Genomic DNA, 21,879 nt, shown 5'->3' with positions numbered 1-21,879 from the left:
AAAGATTCACAGAACCAGTTTCTCTGAAGTGTGCAGGGAAAAAGACATCACTGGACTTCAGCTAAATATAGTTCCTCCAGCAGCGCTAATGCAGAAAATAACATAGAACCAAAAGGTTCTCACATCTGATGCAAGTTAGAGAGCCTTTTTCTACGGCTTTATGAAGGAACTGTTTCATGAAAGAGCATTTTGTTGCTTAAAATGTTTATCTTAGTCTAAACAAAGTAAATTGTTCCAGTTCGAGTTTCAGTAGAGTTTAGCAAACCCCACACAGCAGACGTCAATCCCAATCAACCGGTGCTTGGTAGGTTTCGGAGACTAAGCGACTCCAAGATGTAGTTCTCTAACGCCAAAGTTTGGATATATACTTTTCCAAAACAAATTGTTGCAACTTGCACAGTAGAGCGAATAAAAAGTCATGGATTAAAAAATTAAAAGTTCGTCAACTTGAAACTCTCTAAATAAAAAAAAAAAACACCTGAAATGCTTTGGAATCCACTTCTCAAAGAAACAATTCATAATTATCCAGACACCATAGTGAGATGTTGACTAATTAAAACAAACACAGTGAAACAAAACAGTCTGCAGAAAAAATCTCCCGCCTGGTAAAATAAACAGCCATCATGAATCAAAACCACTCCAGTTGTTTATTGCCAACATAGCAGCTCGTCAATTACAACCGCACCGCTAAGGCAAATAATCAAGTTAATCATGTCTGCTCCTTGAGGCCGAATATTTCCTCAGTTGAATTTATTTTTTATTAATCAGAAGAAGTAAATTTAGCATCCTGTCACCACAGGTAGCTGTGGCATAAACTGTAATATTGTAATTAATATATTGAAGCATTTCAGGAGGGACAATGACGGGTTTGAATGGCGGTCTAATGAAATGGCACTGCAGCTTAAAGCACTACTTCATTCGCCTGTTTAGAATAAGTGTTTATCAAGCAAACAGTCTCAGTGGATTTGTGGCGTTGTAATTTGACAAACATACACGTGTGTGCCAGTGTGTGTGATTGCAGAAATTCCCTCAAAAACAACAAATCCACCAATGTTTTCACACTATTGCATAATTGTGAGTTTATTGCAAATTTTTACGCCAACATTGCTAACATTGCATTTAAGCGAAGCTAACTCCCGCCTGCAGGTGGCAGTATTTCTGACTTCCACTCAGCCTTATTTGATGTCGAGATGTGAGTAAGAAAAATGAAGATCTTTTAAGATTTTTAAAGATCAAAAATGTTTGTATGTATAATCTTCTTGGTGTTTTTTCCTCATCTTTTTTTTTCTGTATGTAGATTTTGGTTTTAATGATGAAAAATCTTTAGAAAAATCTTTATAAATATTTCTAAAATTGCACCACAACATCCGTGAATTTGATTCCAAAAAACAAACAAACAAAAAGAAAACATAACAAACCAAAAAAACAAAAGCAATGGTGAAATCCAGACAGATTTAGGGATTTGCTCATCATGATGGTCTACTAGCTAAAGGAATGACTTACAAAAGGGATTTTGAGGGAAAATGAGCAGGAGTGTTACTTTGAGCAACTTTCTCAGCATCAACCCTTCTCGGACCTTCTGAAAGTTTTTCGCTTCTTGAACAGAATCGATAGCAGAGTGACAAATGTCCTTGGCATTCCTTTGCCTTTTTTTTCCCCCCCAACATTAATTTATGCAGCTTGCCTCCGTCCAGCCATGTCTGACTGCGTATGTGTCAACCTGTGAGCATCCATGGCCTCCGGCACACTGACACCTCTCTGTCCTTTAAGGAGGAGATGGAAAGCATTCCCGATGCCCTTCATGTGCTGCAAGGAGACGGCAGGAGAAAAAGAGACAGACGGGACACAGAGGATATCGCTTTTGTCCTTCATCTGCCCCAACAATCCTCGCCTTCTGCTCCATTACGGATGAGCGTCGAGTCCCGAAGACGCTCGCAGGTATGACACAGCTGCCGCGCTCTAAATCACACCGACACACACACACACACACACACACACACCTTGCAGGTATGGGCCGGTTGCCATGCTCTAGATAATGGACTGCTGAGGGTGAAGCTTGTTAGCCGGCCACAGCTGACACTCCAGACACACAAGAGGCAAAAGCCAAAGAACGGAGCAGAGAGCAACTAAGGATACAGAGAACGCTCTGTTTGATCCCTCGGTCTGAAACGCTTCATGACTCTTTTCCATTTGTTCTAATATTTTTCTCTCTGTAAGACAGATGGATTGGACCGCTGCTCCTGACGTCTCTATTAAAATTAGATTACTGGCTGTAAAACCTGAGCTTTGGCTCATCCAGGAACCAATTCATGATCATTTAACTCACATCTGTTTGTTAGCTTGGTATTTACGATGTACTTCGTGGGCTGAGAAATGTCCAAGCCGGCCTCGTCTCATCGGGAAAAGGTTAACCGAACGACGTTGTACGTCTGTTTCTGGTTCTCATTTTCTTTGCTCCCGTGGAGCAACAAATCTTCTCAACACGTCCGAACATAAAAAGTGACCAGCAGGACTTGGCAGTGGTCCCAGATTGTACATTTTTGGTCATGGAAGAGACGAATTAAGTGGCAACAACAGACTTGAGACTCGTCCTACACTGGTGCTCTGTAGACTTGACTCTCATTCAGAGTCATGGACTAGGACTGGAGTCTCATGAAAATCATTATCTCATAGAAACAGGACCAAATTTAAACTGGGGACTGTCAGTCATTTGGGGATTATTATCTACACTGAGTGACCGTATTATAAATAAATGACTGGTTGTTATGGTAACATTACATGGAAGGGATGCAACGATTGGACCGATCACCTACCAATTTTTACTGCTCCAGGTTTTTTTGTCTGAAAAGTTGCTATGTTGGTACTAATGGGGTGACTATAGTTAACTTCACAGTCAGTTCTCTCTCAGGGGATCGGTGGCTGATTTTAAGACCTTCACAGAGATAGAGCAGATCTACTTCTCATGTATTAGCATTGTCTGATACAAAGATCTATTTTCTGAGACATGTCCTGTGGACTGATGAAACTGTTCAGTCATAATGTTCATCATTACGGTCAGAGGAAAAACAGGGACGCTTGTGCCATCCCAACTGTGAAGTACCCAACATCCACCCTAAGCATCCAGACAAACCGCTTACAGCGTGGCCTAAAGACAACTAAGTCAGTGCTTTGTTGTGGCCATCACAAAGCCCTGAGAAGTTGGGGGTAGATCTGAAAAGGTCTACCCTCAACCTTCAGTAAACTACGGGGAGAAGCTTCTGGAAAGAAACCCAAAAGATGGTCTGCAGCATAGAGAACATTGCTCACAATCGTTTTCGTTAATTACACTTTACCATCCCAAAATTTTGACAAGTTTGCAGTCACAAAATACACACATCTAAAGACACACACGCCCGCGCGCACACACACACACCCCACCGTCTCCCTGAAGGTCAATCCCTCTGAGAATGTCCGTTTGAAGTAAGGACCTCTGTAGCTAGCCGCTGGTGGCCTGAGTGAGTGTCAGGTGTGTGTGTGCGTGTGTGAACTTCAACATACATGTACTTATGGATCTGTGTATGCCTCCAGTATTACATTTAATCACACAAATTAAAACGTTAGCTATAAATATATGTTAAGTAAGGAAATGCAATGTTTCTATTACGGGTTACTAATTATTTAAGCGTGGGTGTGCATGGGTGTGTGTGCGTGTGAAGGAAAAGCGCTGCTCCTGAGGCAGCAGTGTGTCCATTACCTCCTGGTAATGGATCCTGATGGCCGTGGGCAGGCCTCCATGGAGCAGGGGTCTGGATTTGTCTTTGTGACCCCATCCTGCTGCCCTAACCCTGGGAGGGGAAGCCCTGAGAGGCGGGGAGCCCTGTAGGGGGCCGGGGCACCATCAGCATGCATAACGCTCAACATAAACACACTGTTAGCCTTGTTAAGTGGCAGCGGAGGCCAGGAAGCTTCTCAGACAATCTGCTCGTCTTTTGGCTTCTTTTTAAAAAAATATAACTATTGAAAAACATACATGTTGAGGCATTTTTATACTCCAAGGAAAAGTTCTGTCTTGTCTTTAAAGTGTTGCTAAATCAGATGAATGATGCACACATATTTATTAACACCACTGATTGAGTCTTTCCCAAGGCCGTTTTAAAATGATCTCTTCAATAAACATTAGAAAGGTTTTGTAGGATGGATTTCTTTCTGGAAGATTAAAAAAAAATGCTTTTAAATCCCAAACAGATCTTCCCCTTCTGGTAGAAAACTCACATCTTATGAGCAAAAAAAAAAAAAGACAAGAGAATTGTTCTTTCCTCATTTTTCCCCTCTCCCTCCAAGTAGGTGAATGTCAGAAAGACGGGAGCGGTTCAGATAAACAGCGCTCTCAGGGGAGAGGTGACCTTTGAGATCACAGTCAGGGGGATGAAGAGAGGGAAGGAGAGGGAGAGGCCAAAAAAATAAATAAATAGGTTGAGTACAAAGAGTGCAAATCAAGAGAACAAAGGATGGAATACCAGGAAGACTATGAAAAAGGAACACAGATGAAATATTTGAATAAGAGAAGCTTCTTAAAACTTGTCTTGTTGGACTTTGACTGGTCCACTCTAGCATGGATATTCTTTGTAGCTCTGTTCCAGGTTTTCTTCTAGGGTTGTCCTTCATTCAGCTCACAACTCGCCTCGTAAAATAAAGCCATCTCTGCATCATGATACTGCCATCACCAGTATGTTGGCGTGTTCAATCTTCAACTTTGCTCTCGTCTCACCGGAGCACCGTCTGCTGTATTTGTTGCCTTTTGTTCCAATTTGACCCTGGTAACAGTAATAGTATCCGGCCAATTCAGTTCATGAAACCAATTAGTGAAAAGACTGTGATTCAGAGAACACAATTCAATCCCATTGAGTCATTAGCTGTGTTTCCATTACATTTAAAATAGTGTGAATTGAAATTACAAATGGAAATACGTCGACTTTGAACAAACACATTCTTCGCTAAAAAGTTTTTGCGCTGGGATGAAGCGTTTTCTCATCCGTATTGAAATATGTTGCAAAGCTGCAATGGAAACACTTTTTCCGCATCACATGAGTCACGTGACCAACAGCCAGATGTGACCATTGGTGAAAACCACGAAGAAGACGACAGGAAGTGGTTGGAGAAAACACCAGAGCTCCACCAAAGCTCTCACAGCATCACAGTTCATAAAAAAGTTGTGTGTCTTTCCAACGTGTTGAATCCATAGCTCTTCTAGTAAAATGGCCGACTACAATTTCCCCAAAACGCCACATACATAGCCGCTCCCAGGCAGGTGGGGCCTGTCCCTCCAATACCTGAATAAGACGCCAACATCTTTGATTGGCTGATAGATGCTGAACGCCATTGATAAATTATGACTCTATATCAGTTAGCTGTTTACGTCCATTGCTGCCTTAATTTGTAATAACTGAACAAACTTATCCAGTGTGATTTCATTTCATTTCTTATTTATTTGAAACACCACAATTGCAAAGCTGTATCTTTTTGACATCAGCAGAACACAGCCAAAGATTTGCACATTTGTAATGGACAGCCATTGACTCCGCCGATGCCTTCGCAGAACAGATTCATCCTGGGACTCAAGTCGATGAATTGCAGTGAAATATGTTTGTGTTTTTTCTGTAAAAAAATAACAATTTCTCCATTATTAGAGAAATGATTTTTTTTTTCCTTCAGTAAGGAACACAGTAGGGACGAGTCTTAACTCATCAGCAGGGCTTTGCCTCGTCTCCACAGGTAACTGCCAGTGGTCATAAGAGCGAATCTTCCTCACCTGCTGAGTTAGTCGAGAGGAGAACTGACGTGACACATTCCCTCATTGAGCCCGAGCCTTTCAGCTCTCCATTCCCCATTTCCTCTCCTCTTAAACTTTTCTTTCCTTCTGCACCTCTGTTTCTATCCTCCTTTCAGTCTTCTGTTCGATCGCTCTCTCTCTCTCTCTCTGGGCTTTTTTTTTTGTTGCTGCTTCTTCTCTCTCCCACCGTGGCGGGGTGACATCAGTAGCCCTAGGGAAGTGCTTCGCTGTGGGAAGGAGCCTTGGCTTTAAGTGGCTCTAAGTGGCTCTTGCTGTTTGTCTGTTTGGTTGTTTATTTTCTTCTTCGCTCACCCTGGGCAGGGAGGAGAAAGGGACACTTAGCGTTGGGGAGACCGCAGCGTGGCCAGGCGGGGAGATTGAATACCGCTTAGTAACCTGCAGAGTTCGCATGTGAGGCGGGCGCAGAGAGACAAAGTGCAAGTTTATTATTGCAGTTTGTCATTTTATCATTAGAAATGGTCTAAAAGCGTCCGATGGCTAGTGAGCATTTTATTATTTGGCTGTAATTATGATGTGTGTGCGCGCGGGGTCGTGTGATCGTATCGACAGAGCCGAAAGGTCCAGGTATGACCTTCCAAGATGACATTATTTGCCATTGATTGCCTCCGGTTTCATTTTTTTTTTGTCTCACTGGGAGTACAGCACCAACAATCGGCCCCTATTGTTCAGTTTTTTAAAGACAAACAGCCACACTGAGTCCATTCATAAAAAAAAAAAAAAAAAAGGTAAAACAATCAGGCTCCGGTCAATGCTGCGGATCAGATCCGAAAGTCTCAGCTTGGCCAAGGATCAAAGCATCATATTTTAGAGTTATATTATTTAACATAATTAGGAATGTATAGATGTAGACAGCAAGCTGATGCTGGAGGCAAACACATTGAAAACAAGATTACAGCTAGTTATTCTATGTTCCTACATTTCCACTGACTGATTTCAGTACTTTTGAAATGAACCTAAAACCTTCTAAATCCTGACACGTTGTAGTTCTAGTAACGACTCCTGTGACCACCTCCATGTCCACATCAAGAAACAAGGTAGGAAACATCGACCTGGTTACATATTATCCTAAGAATCACTCTACTTTCTAAACTATCTCAAACTTTCTGACTGGTTTAATGTCTGCTGTTATCTTAATGTCCAAATAGTAACGTAAAACAGATTACCTGGGCACACATCGACTGAAACGACCCTGAACCTTCCATCTGATTGGATATTCACAATAGTTTTCTGACTCAGTCTTTTATCCCTCAAAAATCAAGATAAATCAGATTAACCGGGTGGACCGTAGCCCCAGAAAAAGCTATGCCAAGGAGTTATTAGCTTCAAACTAAACCTGAACCTTCCACATACTGGGATGTTTGCAGATTATTGTTCGGTGGCTGATATTTTCCACCTGCACACTCACCATAAGAAATAAGGCAGAAACAAAACGTACACATTCAAGGTTTAACCTGAGAAAGAATTGGGGAAGCAGCAATAATATCATATATTTGTTACCATAACTAAAAACATATCAGTCATTTCATGTATTTATTTCATTTATTGAATTAGTTTCAGAAAACCGGCTCCATAGTACAAGGTTGTGAGGCGATGGATGTATTTGGATCAGCTGCCCTGGTTGCTATGACGTCATCTGCTAGTTACTAGGGAGACGGACGGCACTATGCCAGGTTTGCTGTCGTCACATTTAACATGAATTCAAAAAGCAGGATTCGTTTTAAGATTTTTATTGTTTTGTTTTGAAAGAAAATGGCTCAGCCACAACTGAACTACAACAATTTCCACCGATTTACTCATTCATCAAGAAACATCAACGGAAACGTTAAAAAGCCAGGACACCCGTGACGCTTCACTCTGAGGTTCTTCTGGTGTCTCAATGAGATGGGGACGTTTTTCTTCAACTTGGCCCAGAAATGTCCAAGTCATCATGTGGACAAAGTCCTTGGTGGGTTTCCTGGCGTGTTGTGTTGCTTGGTCTTTGTCTACATTCTCTCTGGCATACTTTATTTTGGCCTTCATGTTTTTGTGCAAGAGCAGAGGATTCCGAGCTAACTACCTTCCGGGACGGTGAAACCGTGCAGTACCCGCATCCTGCTGTGAGTTCTGTGATGGCATTCTTCCTTTAACATCCTGCGGCCTGCTTTCAGGGTAAAGTTCCTTGGTCAGTCAAGCCAGCGTAGTAGTTGTTGTTTTGAATATCCTCCACTCTTTGACTAGTTTCTGTACAGATTTCAAATTCTTTACCGGATTCAACAACTGGAATTGTTGTTCACATTGTTCGGACCGTGGTGTTCGTTCTCTCTGGAACAAACTGTGGTTTAATCAGGATGGACCTCCTTCAAAATGATATTCTATTTTTTTTACATTTGACAGAACATCTCGTCTGCTCTGTTCATTAATCTGAATGAATTTAAATTTTCAGGATTACTGAAATTGGTACTAAATATCCATAAGTCAAAACAGGCCAGAATATTTTTTTTTTTTTACATTTACATTTAAAAACGTCAAAACATAACCTCATTTTTAAAGCATTTGAAGAATGACTGCTGGCAAAGGCAAGCAGCAGACACATGATAATTGAAACTCCGTCCTTTCAGTTAGTTTCAGCGGAAAGTAACTTTTATTAGCATGATTGCATGTTTTTCCAAGATGAAGGCAAACAGGGCTCTAATTTCTCTAAGTGCTATGTAAGCATGAGCAGCTAATTCATGCGCGATGCCAGACTGCGTGTGCTCGTACGTTGTGTTTGCGGGTGTGTGTGTGTGTGTGGGTGTGTTTCCAAGGACTGTTGCGAGTGCATCTTACTGTGTAATGCGTGCAAGGCCAGGCAGATGTATGAAAGCCCTCCACCGCCTCCCCTCTGAACGGTCACCTCACCTCACACGTATCGGCGCTCGCTCGCCTCACAAATGAACACTTCCACATGATAATGAGGATTACCTGCATGGCCTCACTCTGCTCTTCTCGTCCCTCTGCAAACACACACCAAACACACGTTTGCTCATCTGTCCTTGTGCTAGCCTCCCTCTGTCGTTCTTTCTTGTTTCCCTCGCTTTCAGAAACACACACACACACACCCACGCACACACACACACACCTCCAGTGTCCTGGCCGTCTCAACTTGAGCAGCAAATGAACACAATTAGCCACGGCTCCACAAACACACATCGGGGTATTGTTCTGCTCGCGCTCAGACCTTAATCTCCAGTGGGACCTTGTGAGGGTGTGTGTGTGTGTGTGTGTTAGTGTGTGAGGGCAGTCGAGGGGAAGCGTTGGCGAGCCCAGCTGACAGAAGGGGCTTCCAGCCCTATTTCTCCCCCCCTCAGAGGTTTCCACGACGATGATCAACTCCTCGCGCCTTAGTCCTCGCTGCGCTCGCCTCGCTACCCTCATGCACACACACACCAACCCTCTTTGAGCGTTTGGCTTGAACTCATTTCAAACACACTCCCGGCCCCTTCGGTCAGAGCCAGATGTTACAGGGCGAACAAAGGCACCGAGTCACAAGTTACTGTTGGCGACAGCAGGTTGGGCCCCAGGTCATTATTAGCACACACTCCTTCAGTTGACCGGCTCACTACGCAGCACATCCACCGAGCGCTCGCCGGTCCTTTACCCTTCAGCGGCCGCGCGTTCTGCCTGGATAATTGGAGAGCAGGTATCTGCCTGACAAGATTTCTTGCAAGAACAGCTACGCGACCGGCTGCCTAATTACCGCACTTTAAGGTGCCTCCAAATGCACTGGCTCCAGACCAGCAGCCTGCAGCATGTTGCGTGAACACGCTGCAGGCCGCCTTCAGCCTTCATTCAGTTTGGGGTAGTCGATGTCAGTGAGGGGTTTTCAAAGGAGACCTTGGGAAATGCAGAATTTGTGTTGGTTTCCTAAAGGAATGCTGTTGGGATGTTGGTGGTCCAATCAATTCTGCTTTACTCACAGAAAAAAGAAAGGTCCCAGCCTATCCAAGGCTTTAATTTCTAGATTTCTGTGCATTTTGTTTCTAAATGTGAATACAGAAGGTAACTATAGAATTATGACAACTCTCCCTCCCACCCAACAACCGCTAGAGATATTTACCAGATCGGATGGACGGATGAATGGATGGAAAAACTGATGAAACCACAAATTAAACACATTAGAGTGGATGGACAGATGAGTGATTGGTTGATTGGATGGACGTCTTTACAAAACCCAACACAAGTGATTAGGCTGATTTTAACAAGTCTTGAAATACAAATATTTTTCCGCGCTCTTTTGCATACTCATTTAAACCTCGATCAGATATTGTTCAATGTTTTCACACAATAGTTCAGATTTTAGCGACTGTAGATGTTCTCTTTTGTGTTTGGTAACAAACCATGAGCCATTTCTCCGGCTAGCACTGTTTGTTTAGGTTGTACATACCCAGAATTCCTTGTGCTACAGTCCGCGTCCTGCTTTCGGAGGAAGCTGTTCACATCTAAAATAGCATCACACCAGAGCTCACTTCAACCAAATCGAAATGGAAGGTCACCGAAATTCCAAGCAAAAATGTAGTATTTATTTGCGGAAAATGAGAAATGGTCAAAACTACAAAAAAGATGCGGTGCTGTCGGACCTCAAATAATGCAAAGCAAACAAGTTCATATTGATTTAGAAACAACAACGCTAGTGTTTTAATTCAGGAAGAGTTCAGAAATCAATATTTCTGAATCAGAATGAGGTTTTCCATGGCGTTCAGTGCAGTGGTCTTTAGTTTTTTCCAGCACTGTATATATAAAATGATAATAAAGGATACATAAAACAATTTAACTAATGCATGCTGCTCTAACTATGTGAGTTCTGTAAAATGTCTTTGACGATTATGGTATTTATCCTGTAAAATATTTGTGGTCGTATTTCTGCTGTGGATCACAAACCAATCAGAGATTCTTAAAATCATTGGCAGAAATCAAATTAAAATGTCAAAAAAATATATCTTGATTGAAATATAAATATTGCAAAAACTTACCAAAAAAACTTACAATGTTCATTGGGGCTCCATAAATGGCAGCATGAGCATTGCATGGCAATATAATGTGTCAACTTGAAAGGGTCATTATTCTGGGAGACAGAAGCTGAAACGTTTTTCCAACCACTGATTTCATGTATTGAGAGAAATCAAAATAAAGAAATATGAAACCAATAGAAAGCATAGAGATCTAACCCTTTGCACCTGCTTTGACTTCTCTCATGGCACCCGCACCCACACACACACACACACACACACACACACCGTCGGTGTGATCATGTTTCTCCCTCTAACCTTTCTGTAAAGTTTGCGACAGGCGGAGACCTTGCAGCATCTCCGAGCTGTTAGGGAAAGTGACGGAGAGCCGTGGCATGTCTGCCAGTCTGACTCCGCTGTGTTTACACTGACCTTCCCTTCAGTGGGACGTGCTGCTGGAGTGCCTCCGTAGCTATGACAACTGGACATTTTTTAGTGGCCACTCCAGCCCCTCTGTCTGAATATAATTAAGCGTGTTCAGATGTTAAGGCCTTCACACGCCAACAATACTTCAGAGCATCGGCAGGTTTTGACTATTATTTCATTGTTTATAGCTGCTGTCATCACTTATTTTGGCCGCCTTGCTTTATACACGTAGAACCGTAGTTCTTTACTGTACTAAAAATGCAGCCTTAACAGAAATTAGTTGGGATTTTTTTTTTTTTCTTTCTTGTCACGTTTAAATATTTCACACCTTTAAACAATTTTCTATTTAGACAAAGATGACCTGAGTAAATACAATGAGGATTTCATTCATTAACGGAGAAAACCACCGTGGTGCCTGCCACTCCCAACAACGGTCATCTGGCTTTCACCATAAAGAGCAGAACAGGATTTTTTTTATTTTTTTTTGGATTGCTTTAGAGGAATTTTGGCCCACTCTTCATTGCTGAATTATTTAGATTCAGCAACACTGGAAGGTTTTCCTGTTTAAGGTCATGAGGAAGTTGGAGTAAGACTGAGGGTTTCAGACTTTGGTGTTGGAGGGAAAGTTGTAAGTGGGGAGAAAAGTTGCCTTTTCGTATTGATACAGGGGGAGCGAGCTGGATTTACTGCTCTTTATTTGTGAATTTTGCAAACAAGAAATCCACGGAGCCCGTCTAGTGACAGGGCAAAAAAAAAAAAAACAACTTGTGGACATGACTTGTTATAATGGAGTCAAAAAAGTTGTGGTCAAATTTTTATTTTATTTTTTTTTCTGCAAGAATCCATTTCTTTCCACTTCATAATGTTTCACTTTGTATAGATCCATCATATAAGAAACTCCATGAAAAACACAGACCTGTGTGGTTTTATCATGACAGAATTAGAAAAGTTACGGGGCTGCAGATACTTTTCCAAGGTAACTTATGAGATATTTTTGGATGATATTTTTAGCTACAACAGAAAGCAACCAAATGAGCGCTTTGATTTGATTCCGTTTCTCTTTTTTTTTTAACCAAACAAACCGAGAAGGCTCTCCAGGGACGAGGTCATCCTCCGTTCTCCTGCCGGTGACAATAGAAGCAAGCTGAACCCTGTGAATCAGAGCGGCGGCATTTGGAGCGAGGGCGTCGACGCGCCGCACTCAGACCCACACTGCTGCTGCTGCCTGCATGCATGCAGCCAGAGTCCAGCTTCAAAGTGCACCAGATGCGTTCGCTTGTCCGATTGCTCCAGAAAAGACGCCAGCATGGCGCTGGGCATGGTGTTGTTGCGTCGAGTCTTGTTGGAGCTGCAAATGTCTTCTTCCGTTTGAGCTCCTGGCTGACCTTCTGCATTTTTTCCATCTTGTGCCTTTTCTTGTAGCTGCTCCGTTTTCTTTCGCAAAGAACTCATTTTGTTAAAAAAAAAAATATTTTTTTAAAGTGATCACCTTAAATTCCACCTGCGCCTGAATTCAAAGTCCAGTTGTCGCCCCCCGCCCCCCTCCATCCACTTCCTGCGGCAGCGCTGCCAGCTTTGTTTTGGTAAATTGCTGCAGCCATTTGCATACATCTGTTCTGTTTATAAGTTCACATTGTTTTAATCTGGAAAATATGCTAATGCTTTTTGTGAGGTAGGTGTCTTGTATAATGTGTGTGTGCTGTAATAAGAGCAAAGGGTGAGAGTGACGAAGGTGAGGGAATGTGTCAAATTAGTCCTCGCTGCACCTTTTAGGTCAATTTACATTCGTTTTCCATGCTGCTGCTGCTGCTGCTGCCGCTGCCAGCTCAAGTGTTGCTTCTTGACTAGCGCTAAAATGAGGTTTTGTTGGGGAAGTGGACAGCAAATCTTGACCTGTTGACGTGATTAACTGGGAGTGTTTCGAAATGTTCGTCTTAACTGGAGATGATGATGTATTAACCCGGGGAGACAACAGTTTTGACACCGGTTGTTTTGTTTAGGCAAAATATACCAAAAAAATAAAAAAAAATAAAAAAATCCAATTTTGGTTCTTTTACATGGAGATAAATTGATAGAAATAATGTGACTTGTTGAGATATTCATTGTTGTGGGACTTTTTCACCTAAAGTAGCTTTTATTAGGATTTTCAGACTAATACAATGAAACTATGAATATTTTACAGAGGGTTCACTATATGAAGATAAAGAAAATGTCCACGTTTTGGACAAGCGTACCCCCCACTAGGTGGCAGTAGTTACATTTTAAGTAAGACCCTAAAAATGGACTCAGTCCTTTTAAGCACCAACAGGAAGTAATTCAATTTGACAAATCGGAGTAAGTCTAAAAAAGTTCCAGAATGTATTAACCATAGATAGTGGCCATTTTAACACATTTAGCTGATATATTACTGTTTATTATTGTACATTAAAAAGTGAAAATACAATTAAAAGAAACAATCAGTTCACTTCTCATATAGCCTGAGTTGAACATTTCGCTCGGTTAGCATATCTTCGTGGGTTTTTCCTCTGCGATGTGGAATAGCAGACTCGACTCACACTAAAGGGCATTGTCGCCACCTACTGTTAAGGCATAATAACGACAGTCTGCTGGCGAATGTGGTTAATTGCGTTGAAATTTGAACCACATCAAAATCTACGTCATAAATGAATTGAAATTAGCGCGTTAACGTCCTGTCCCTAATACTTTAATTTTTTAGAGGACTTGTAAACTCTTACCACTTTGTGTCCAGGTGTGTCTCTACAAAGTCTCCATTTCAAGGACTACAAATCATTTCCCGCAACCCCTACCATTTGAGAATGAAGTAAAGGTCAAAGAGTGAGAGACAAGAGGTGAACGGATTCAGCTCTCATTCAGTCGCCGGTTTCTATTTGCCTTTTCTATTCCACGCTGTAAAGTAACTCCTTTCTCCTGTTCTGCTCCCCTGCTTTCAATTAAATGCGTAGGCGTTTTATCCTATGATTAATGTCTTGGTTGTTTCAGTGGGTAGGCTCATTATCCATGCGCCCCGTTAGTAAAAGCCTTAACGATGCCTAACGAGACGTCTAATCAGACGGGTTTTTTAGCCACAAAGGGCTAATTGCAGCTGTTGCTTCTGTCCTCCGTGGAGGCTGAAAGAGGCAACGGGAGAACCTGTTTGGATTGTTGGCTAAAGTGCACACACTATTAAAAAAAAGGAAAAGGAACATCACAAGCGCACGCAGCATTTATTGGCTGTTAAGAGCGATGTTTTTGTTTCACAGAAGGGAGCCTCTCTGCAGCAGTTCGTCAGCGAAGAGCTGAAAAGGCCGGATGTGGGATCACACACACAGACACACACACAGACACACACACACCTGACACAAATATACAGCTAACCAGGCTGTCACACAATGGACTGATGTGCACGTCTGTGTGTGTTATAAAGCGGGGCATGTATTCGGATCTCTTTGTTGATGTCCTCTCTGATTCTGTGCCAACATTACATCCATCTGTCTCCGTGACACACAGACACACACACCCACCCACGCACACCCACCCACACACACACACACACACGTGCCGAAAGCTTGTTTGTTCTGGAAAAAGAGGAATTGCTCATGTTTGTTGTTCGCGTCATTGTTCCACCCTAGAACCAAATTCACCAGAAAAACTAAATTACATACGTAACCACGGTTTCCTCCTCAGGTGGTTTGAACTGGACATAAGTACCACTCTAAATATGTTCAACTTTTTGTTATGATGGACAAACATTTAGATTACAATGGTTTGTTACAAAGCCTTTAAGTTGCCCCATTCTCACTTTAAATGATAAACCATTCATCATCTTCCAGTTTGTTTTGGCTTCACATTAGCTCATAATTATAATTATATTATGAACAGTGGATCATGTTAGCTTGTTTCAACATATATCTCTTGCATTAACGGCTCATGAAAACTTTGAGGCAGTTTGCCTCAATCCTGACGAACTCTTGGAGTAATTTCAGTAGCCCAATAGATTTACTGGTGTTCCAGGTTGTAAACCATCTGTGACTGTTATTGTAATTCGCTAAACTCCCAATCCTAAAATGTCTTAATAGCGCCTTTTTAACTGATGTCTATTTCTCCTGACGTTCTTTAGATTGTGGGATGATCTAAAAAGTGCTTTATTAAGATCTTTTCAACGTACTTCATGCTGTGAGAGGTTCCTATTTGACTAGTCCAGTAATCATAGGCGTATTTGGTGAAAAATTGTTATCACAGTTAATTCGTGATTTAATAAGGAGAAAAAAAACATCATTTCTACACAGGACTGGGTCACATCTTTCCTTTACCATTTTTTGTTTGTTTGTTTATAACAAATTTTATCCTTATGTGACTTAAAAATATGCTTGATGGCCTGAAAGATGCTGGTATGAAAAGAAAAAAAGTTGTAATAGGTTCTTCACAGCACTGTGTAGATGATTATGCAGGTACAGTACTTGAAAGATGTGATGTCTTATTAAGTATTGGTTAATAAAAATCATAATTAGGAGACTGTTCAGATATAAATTTATATAAACCATTGAAAAATATTTCTTGGTTGAGCATCTATAATTTTCCTGCTTTAAAAAAATCTTAAAAGAAATCATAATGTAAAGCCGTTGATGTAAATGTGTGTGTGTGTGTGTTTTTGTGGTTGTTTTACTAATTAGATAATGATGATCTAATCACGTTTAGCTCTTTTCCTGACGCATTCGGCCCTGTAAAGGAACCTCAGCTTGGTTGCAGTTGCTGCGTTTGGCCAGCAGGTGGGGACATGTCCGGCCTGTTGTTTCTGGATGCCGTTTCAGGACAGCGCCGCTTTAGAGCAAATTTTATATTTCAATTAGTTAAAATTCGATAAATAAAACAAATGTCTACTTCTTCATTGCAGCCTGAAAATAAGGGTTCAAAAATAAATTTAAAAAGTCATTTGTTGAAAAAAAAACAAACTCTGTCCACATCCTTGATATTAATGACTTCTCCACATATGAAGTAGAGTGAATCGCCCTCCTGAGGCCTGTTGGGGGCTATGCTGCCTGACGGCGTTTATCCGATGGCATCTCTTTCTACATGTGTGTGTGAGTGCTCACTTGGTTCCTCCATTGTTCACTTCAGGGTGGGTGTGTGCGTGTGAGTGTGTGCTGACCTGATAATCTGTGTGCTTTGTGGAGTACTGTTCACACACTGGTCTCCACTCTGATCCAAAACCCAAACACAGCGACCCTCCTCCCGCCTTTATCAGCCCCCGCACGCTGTCTCGCAGGTGGAATATCCCTCCATCCTGTGATTAATAACTCACACTTTCTCCCTTTACCCTCTTTGCTCTAAACTAAATGTAAAGGGGGGGGAGGGGGGGGGGAAACGTAATCCTTTCAAATAAAATTTTGCCCAGCTATGGTTTTATTGAAGTGAATTTTGAAATCTCAGCCAAAAACATTGGTGTTTTTTTTTTTTTGGTTTGTTTTTAGACGCCATTAAAAGAACTGTTTCTGCGTCTGCTGCCTTTTCCCAGGGCCAGTCATGCTGATCGCACACCGAATCCCAAAGTCAAACACCCATTCTTTATCAGGAAACACACTCCCGCATAATCCCTGCATAACGGCACCTGTCCACACGTTTGTGTGCCCTCTCCTGTGCTAATAAGCGATGTGGAGCAGTGGACTAGCTGGCCAGCTCTGGTTTTAGCAGATGCATATTAGAAATGGAAAAGCAAAATGTAGTTGAGTTGTGTGAGGAGTACACAGATAAACATGGTGCCTGCAGTTAAAGTAGCCTATATCTCTGTCTTTTTCTTTACAAGTGACCATGAATTATTATTTTTTTTAATTCTTGGTTATAAAAGGATTATAAAATTACTTAAAAAGATTCCTCCGTATTTTTTTTGGCGCCACAGGCACAGGCATGTAGTTATAAGCAGACAGTTCATATAGAAAGTTGGACGGTCTGTGTATTTTCAGGCAGCTCGTTTTTTTGTTTGAAATGAAAAATGAACAAACGAAAATAGACTCGTTTTTTTGTTTTGTTTGTCATTCATTGAACCGAAATTGGAGAACTATATACTGTATATTCTGCCAAACGCAAATTAATTTAAGTAATGCTCCTGTGAGAACCAAATAGTACCGGACATCTGGTCACTGATAAAAAATGGTTGGCCTGAGTTTTTAGTTTAGTTTTTTATTTTGAAAGGCCAGAGCACGGGGGCGTGGCTTTGCACACCATCCTACAGCCATACCTGTCTCGTTTCCGGACCAGCAAGATGGCCTCCATTGCACTGCGCCACCAGCGGCGATAAATAGAGGTAAGTAAAACACTATTAATTTGTCACAAAAACTTGTTTAAAGATGTTTTTTTTTGGTTAGAAAGTAGTACTCACAGCTTCATCTATGCACTTAGTTCATGCAATTTCTTTGAAATGTGCTCCGGAGTTTTCGGAGCAGCATAGCGGAGTGTGTGAAGATCGAAATTGAGCGCTCGTTGTCCGTTTTTTCCCCCATTTCAATTTTGTGTACTAAACGGGAAATCGGATACCGAGCCGAGCTGAGCCGTTATCCGATTTCCGGTTTTGGTTTAATAAAAGAAAAACGAGTCTATTTTTGTTTTTTCATTTTCCATTCCAAACGAAAAAACCGAACTGCCTGAAAATACACGGACCTTGTATATGGAGTGAGATGAAATACAAATTAAATCAACCAATTTGAAATTTTTATGAAAAACACACAAAGAAAATCTAGTTAATTAAAAAGTGTTAGCTTCCTACCAGAGCTTTATAAAGTTCTGTAAAAGCTGCTGTCCTCAATAAATACAGTGAAAACTCAGAGAAATAAATGACGTCATGCTTTGTTAGATATCTGGAATGTATCTAAATTTAATCACGTGCTTTACATATTTTTCCACAGCATGCAAAAGTAAGCAACAATAATCATTAACAGAGTACATTAATATTAATCTTGTGCTACACTATGCTGTCTGAACTGATGAAAATCTACTCACCTCAGCATGGTGGATGCTTGAAAATCAAATGAAAAGTCCCACTTTTCTAATTTCATTTTAATTAGCTAAGGGATTTTAAACAGCATTAAAGTCTTTTTCCTAGTCAGTCAGAACATAGCAGTGTCATAATAGCTAAAGTGGGAGACAACTTAACACAACTTAAAAGTCAATTCCACACCCTTGATTTCAATACCAATAAGACAGTCAGCTGCGAACATATCGAACGTCTTGCATGCACTTCAAAGATCTGACAGAACGTCCTGTCACAGAATTTACTTTGCCTCCGCGTGTCGTGTTTTCAAGATAGAAAACAGTGTGACAGGAAGTCTGTTGGCTAACTCGAGTCAGCCATGTTTTTAGTAAGTCCGTTCACACAGGTCAACAAAAGAATTCAACCAAAAGGACATTGAAAAATACATGGACTTGCTGCTGGACATTACGTTAAATCATGACATCTTGTTTTTACTGAGGGCCTAATTGGCTAATTGGCGGGCAACTCCCCCTTGTGGTCTGGAAGACTTCAATTTTGTGGCACAAGTTTGCAGAATCTTATAGTTGCTGTTGTTTTTGCTATTTGCGGTATTTTGTGATTGTATCCTTTTCCTTTTGCATATTTTTGTTGTTGTCGTTGTGGGTTTTTACTTCCTGCATTTTGTCGTTTTCAGAGTTTCCTGTTGCATTTGTGCTTTTGTGTTTTGGCGTTTCCATCATTCGGGCGTTCCCGTTTCCTACGCGTTTGCACCTGTCCGCCGATGTTTCATCGGCCATTGGCATCACCCGACGAAACATCGCTAACTAAATCTGAGTGGAGAAAAAGTAATGTAGTGTTTTACACTTTTAAGGTCTGTGAGTTTGTTCACGCACGCAAGTCTAATTGTCACCATTTGAAGTAACAGGTATGTTTTTATGTATATTTATGAGTTATTCATTTTGAATATTTTGAAGGATAGTTTTCAGGAGTGTTGAAAACGAATCCTTAATGATTAAGTGGGTCGCACCCAGGTTTCTGTGTTGATGTCAATTACGTCTTTAATTAGTGCATGTGTAATGTAAATACAATCTGTGTTGATTGCTGCTCTGCCTCCTGTCCCAAAGTAAAACAGATTTTCTCCCTCATTAGGCAGTCACTCCTTCAAGTCCCTCCATCCCTGAGGACCTGCCCCAGACGAGCCTAACTGTGTGTGCGCTTTGGAAAAAAAACACTGAAGCATATGTATCCATGTGTTAAGAAATGTTCTCCAAAAAAAAATGTGGCGAGAAAAATATTTTTAAACATTTTGGGCATTTTTCTGCCTCAGAACACCGAGCTTCTTTTCTGTGCCCCAGTCTGCTGACCTGCTTTCCTCGATCGCATTGCTCTTTAGCTGCCCCTGTTGTTGAAGGTGTCATTATTTGTGCGTTTGTCGTCCCTCACAGGGCCGCGCGTGAACGTCGAGGCACGTGGAAGGAGGAGCGCGGCTTGAACAACCGTACTTGGGTTTTCTGAAAATTGCCCCTCGTGCGAGCGCGAGCTGACGGCGTGCCCGCTGGCACCATCTTCACAGGGAGCGCGGGTCCAGGTGAGTGTCCGCGTCATCACGGAGGCATGCTCCACATAACATAGCTAATAATAGGAGTGCAAATACAACAAGACGGGGTGAAGTTTTTTTTGGGGGGGGGGGGAATGGCAGCAGATGCAAGAAAAAGTGAGGAGGAAAAATAAAAAAAAAGAGTCAGAGGAATTGGGAGTGATGCCATGTGCTGCACACCTGAGCCCTGAGGAAAGGAGAGCGAGTGGAGGGCTACTGGGTGGGTGGAAAGAGGAGGAGGAATCAGTTCCACTACACGCTCATTACCACCAATTCATCTGGAAGACATCTCTGCACAGATCCACTCCTGGCTAACTGAAGCGGACTGGCCTTCAGTGCTGCTGTGTGAGTGAGACGATCATTTGTTTTTTTGCGTACACACCAACGAAAGCAGCAGTACTGCTTTTACCGCCAAAAATAATCCAGCCATGACCAATACTTGTATAACTATTTAATTTTCTTATCTAATGTTCTTGTTTGTTGTCATGTTTTAGCTATAAAGAAAAAAAGTTCTCGGCAAGAAAATGTCAATTTATTTTAACGTGTAGTTGTTGATTTACCATAATGTCTTTTACACCGAATGCAGTAACATGATACTCTGTATCAAGAAACGTTTAATAGAGCTAGGAAAAATATCTGTACTTCGTAGCGATTTCTTTTTATGAAAAATATTATACACTTGTGGTTAAACGGGCAACTAGTTGAGATATTTAAAACTCTATCATTAAAAAAAAGCCAGCTGTTCCAACTGTTAGCATTTTTGTGAAACTGATTAGTCGGGCTAGCTTTTGTGAACATCCTTATTTTGATGCCTTCTTTTGTTTGCAAAAAATGTTTAATCCTAACAATAAGCAGATTAGCTTGTTGGACTTCTTTTGGTTACCAAAGACAAACAATAGTCAGTTGTTAAACTGTTGACTAATGAAACTAGCAAAGTAAGCTAGCAAGTAAACGTCTCCAGTTTTAGCGAGCTATTTTTTTCTGTAAAGAAATCTTTGAGAATGAACATAATATAGTATAGCAGCTTTCATGTAACGCTAATTTCCATTTCTACGCCGAAGACCCCGTCATGTATTCCATTGGATCCACACCTCAGAACTTTATCACTACCTACAATCCATCAATGCGGTTTCAAATTGCAAACTTTATGCAGTTGTATATTAGCCCTAAAAATCAAAAATGATGTTGTTTTCTAACTTTAAATGAAATTCTTTGAATTTTCCATCTATCACCTCTCTTCGTGCTTTGAAGGTTGATCTAGTGTCTGAACACGAGCGCCTCAGGATTTAGACTTTTTGTTTGCCTCCCATTGAAGTTCTCATATAAAACTGTTGGAAAAAGAAACTGAAGATGAAACTCGGATATTTCTTTTGAATTAAACCGTGTCTTTATTTTGAGTTTAAGAACAGACTTGTGTTTTCGCTCGACTGGAGATGTAATTTATATGAAGGTTTCGTCAAAGTGCTAAGTTCTCTTGAAGCCTTGAGATTCATCACAAGCCTCAATAGATTGAATCGTTGCATTGTACTCTACCCTGCATTGTTGGCAAGTAAATATTGGCATATCCTCTTTTGTAGAGCCTCAATCCTTGGCATTTCAGCTCCTGACACTTTACATTATCACAAAAATATGTTACTATTGATGATGGCCAGGGCTGATGCTGAGTTGAGGAAGAAGCCTTCAAGTACTTCACCCATTATGCAATAATTAATTCAGCTTATGAATTAGCTGCACTTGGAGAAATTTGTTTAAACAAATTCTTAACATTTTAAATAGTCAAAGTTCTTAATGCAAATGTTTTGATTACACGGTGATTACACAATTGAAAATGTTCTTGAAACTTTTTCTTTTTATTCACACAGTGGATCCAACGTAGTCACCAGCAAGCAGCTAAATGCTCCAGTGCTTGAGACTCCCTCTGAATATGCTTCTAGCTGCTTGTTTAAATGTTCAAACACCAAATATGCATGGATATGCATTATTATGCACAGTAGAAGATGATGTTTTACAGTCCCATACTTCTGTTGTGGAGGGTAGAGCCAATCATCACTAAGAAAAAAAAAAAAAAATAGCACTCCCGGATTGGCTGCTTTGCAAATAA

The 21,879-nt window shown here is 41.1% G+C and overlaps 1 long non-coding RNA gene across 1 annotated transcript; it reads left to right on the top strand.

The window, feature by feature from the left end:
* The first annotated feature begins 1,708 nt into the window (after positions 1-1,708).
* LOC116715512 (uncharacterized) lies at positions 1,709-19,820 on the top strand. The gene is made up of 3 exons (XR_004338185.1): positions 1,709-1,938; positions 16,733-16,737; positions 19,664-19,820. It is a non-coding gene; the product is annotated as an uncharacterized LOC116715512 (long non-coding RNA).
* The last annotated feature ends 2,059 nt before the right edge of the window (positions 19,821-21,879 follow it).

This window comes from Xiphophorus hellerii, chromosome 24 (genome assembly GCF_003331165.1).
Source record: "Xiphophorus hellerii strain 12219 chromosome 24, Xiphophorus_hellerii-4.1, whole genome shotgun sequence".
NCBI lineage: Eukaryota > Metazoa > Chordata > Actinopteri > Cyprinodontiformes > Poeciliidae > Xiphophorus > Xiphophorus hellerii.
The sequence above is the reverse complement of the archived record's forward strand: the minus strand, read 5'-3'. Positions and strand labels throughout refer to the sequence as shown.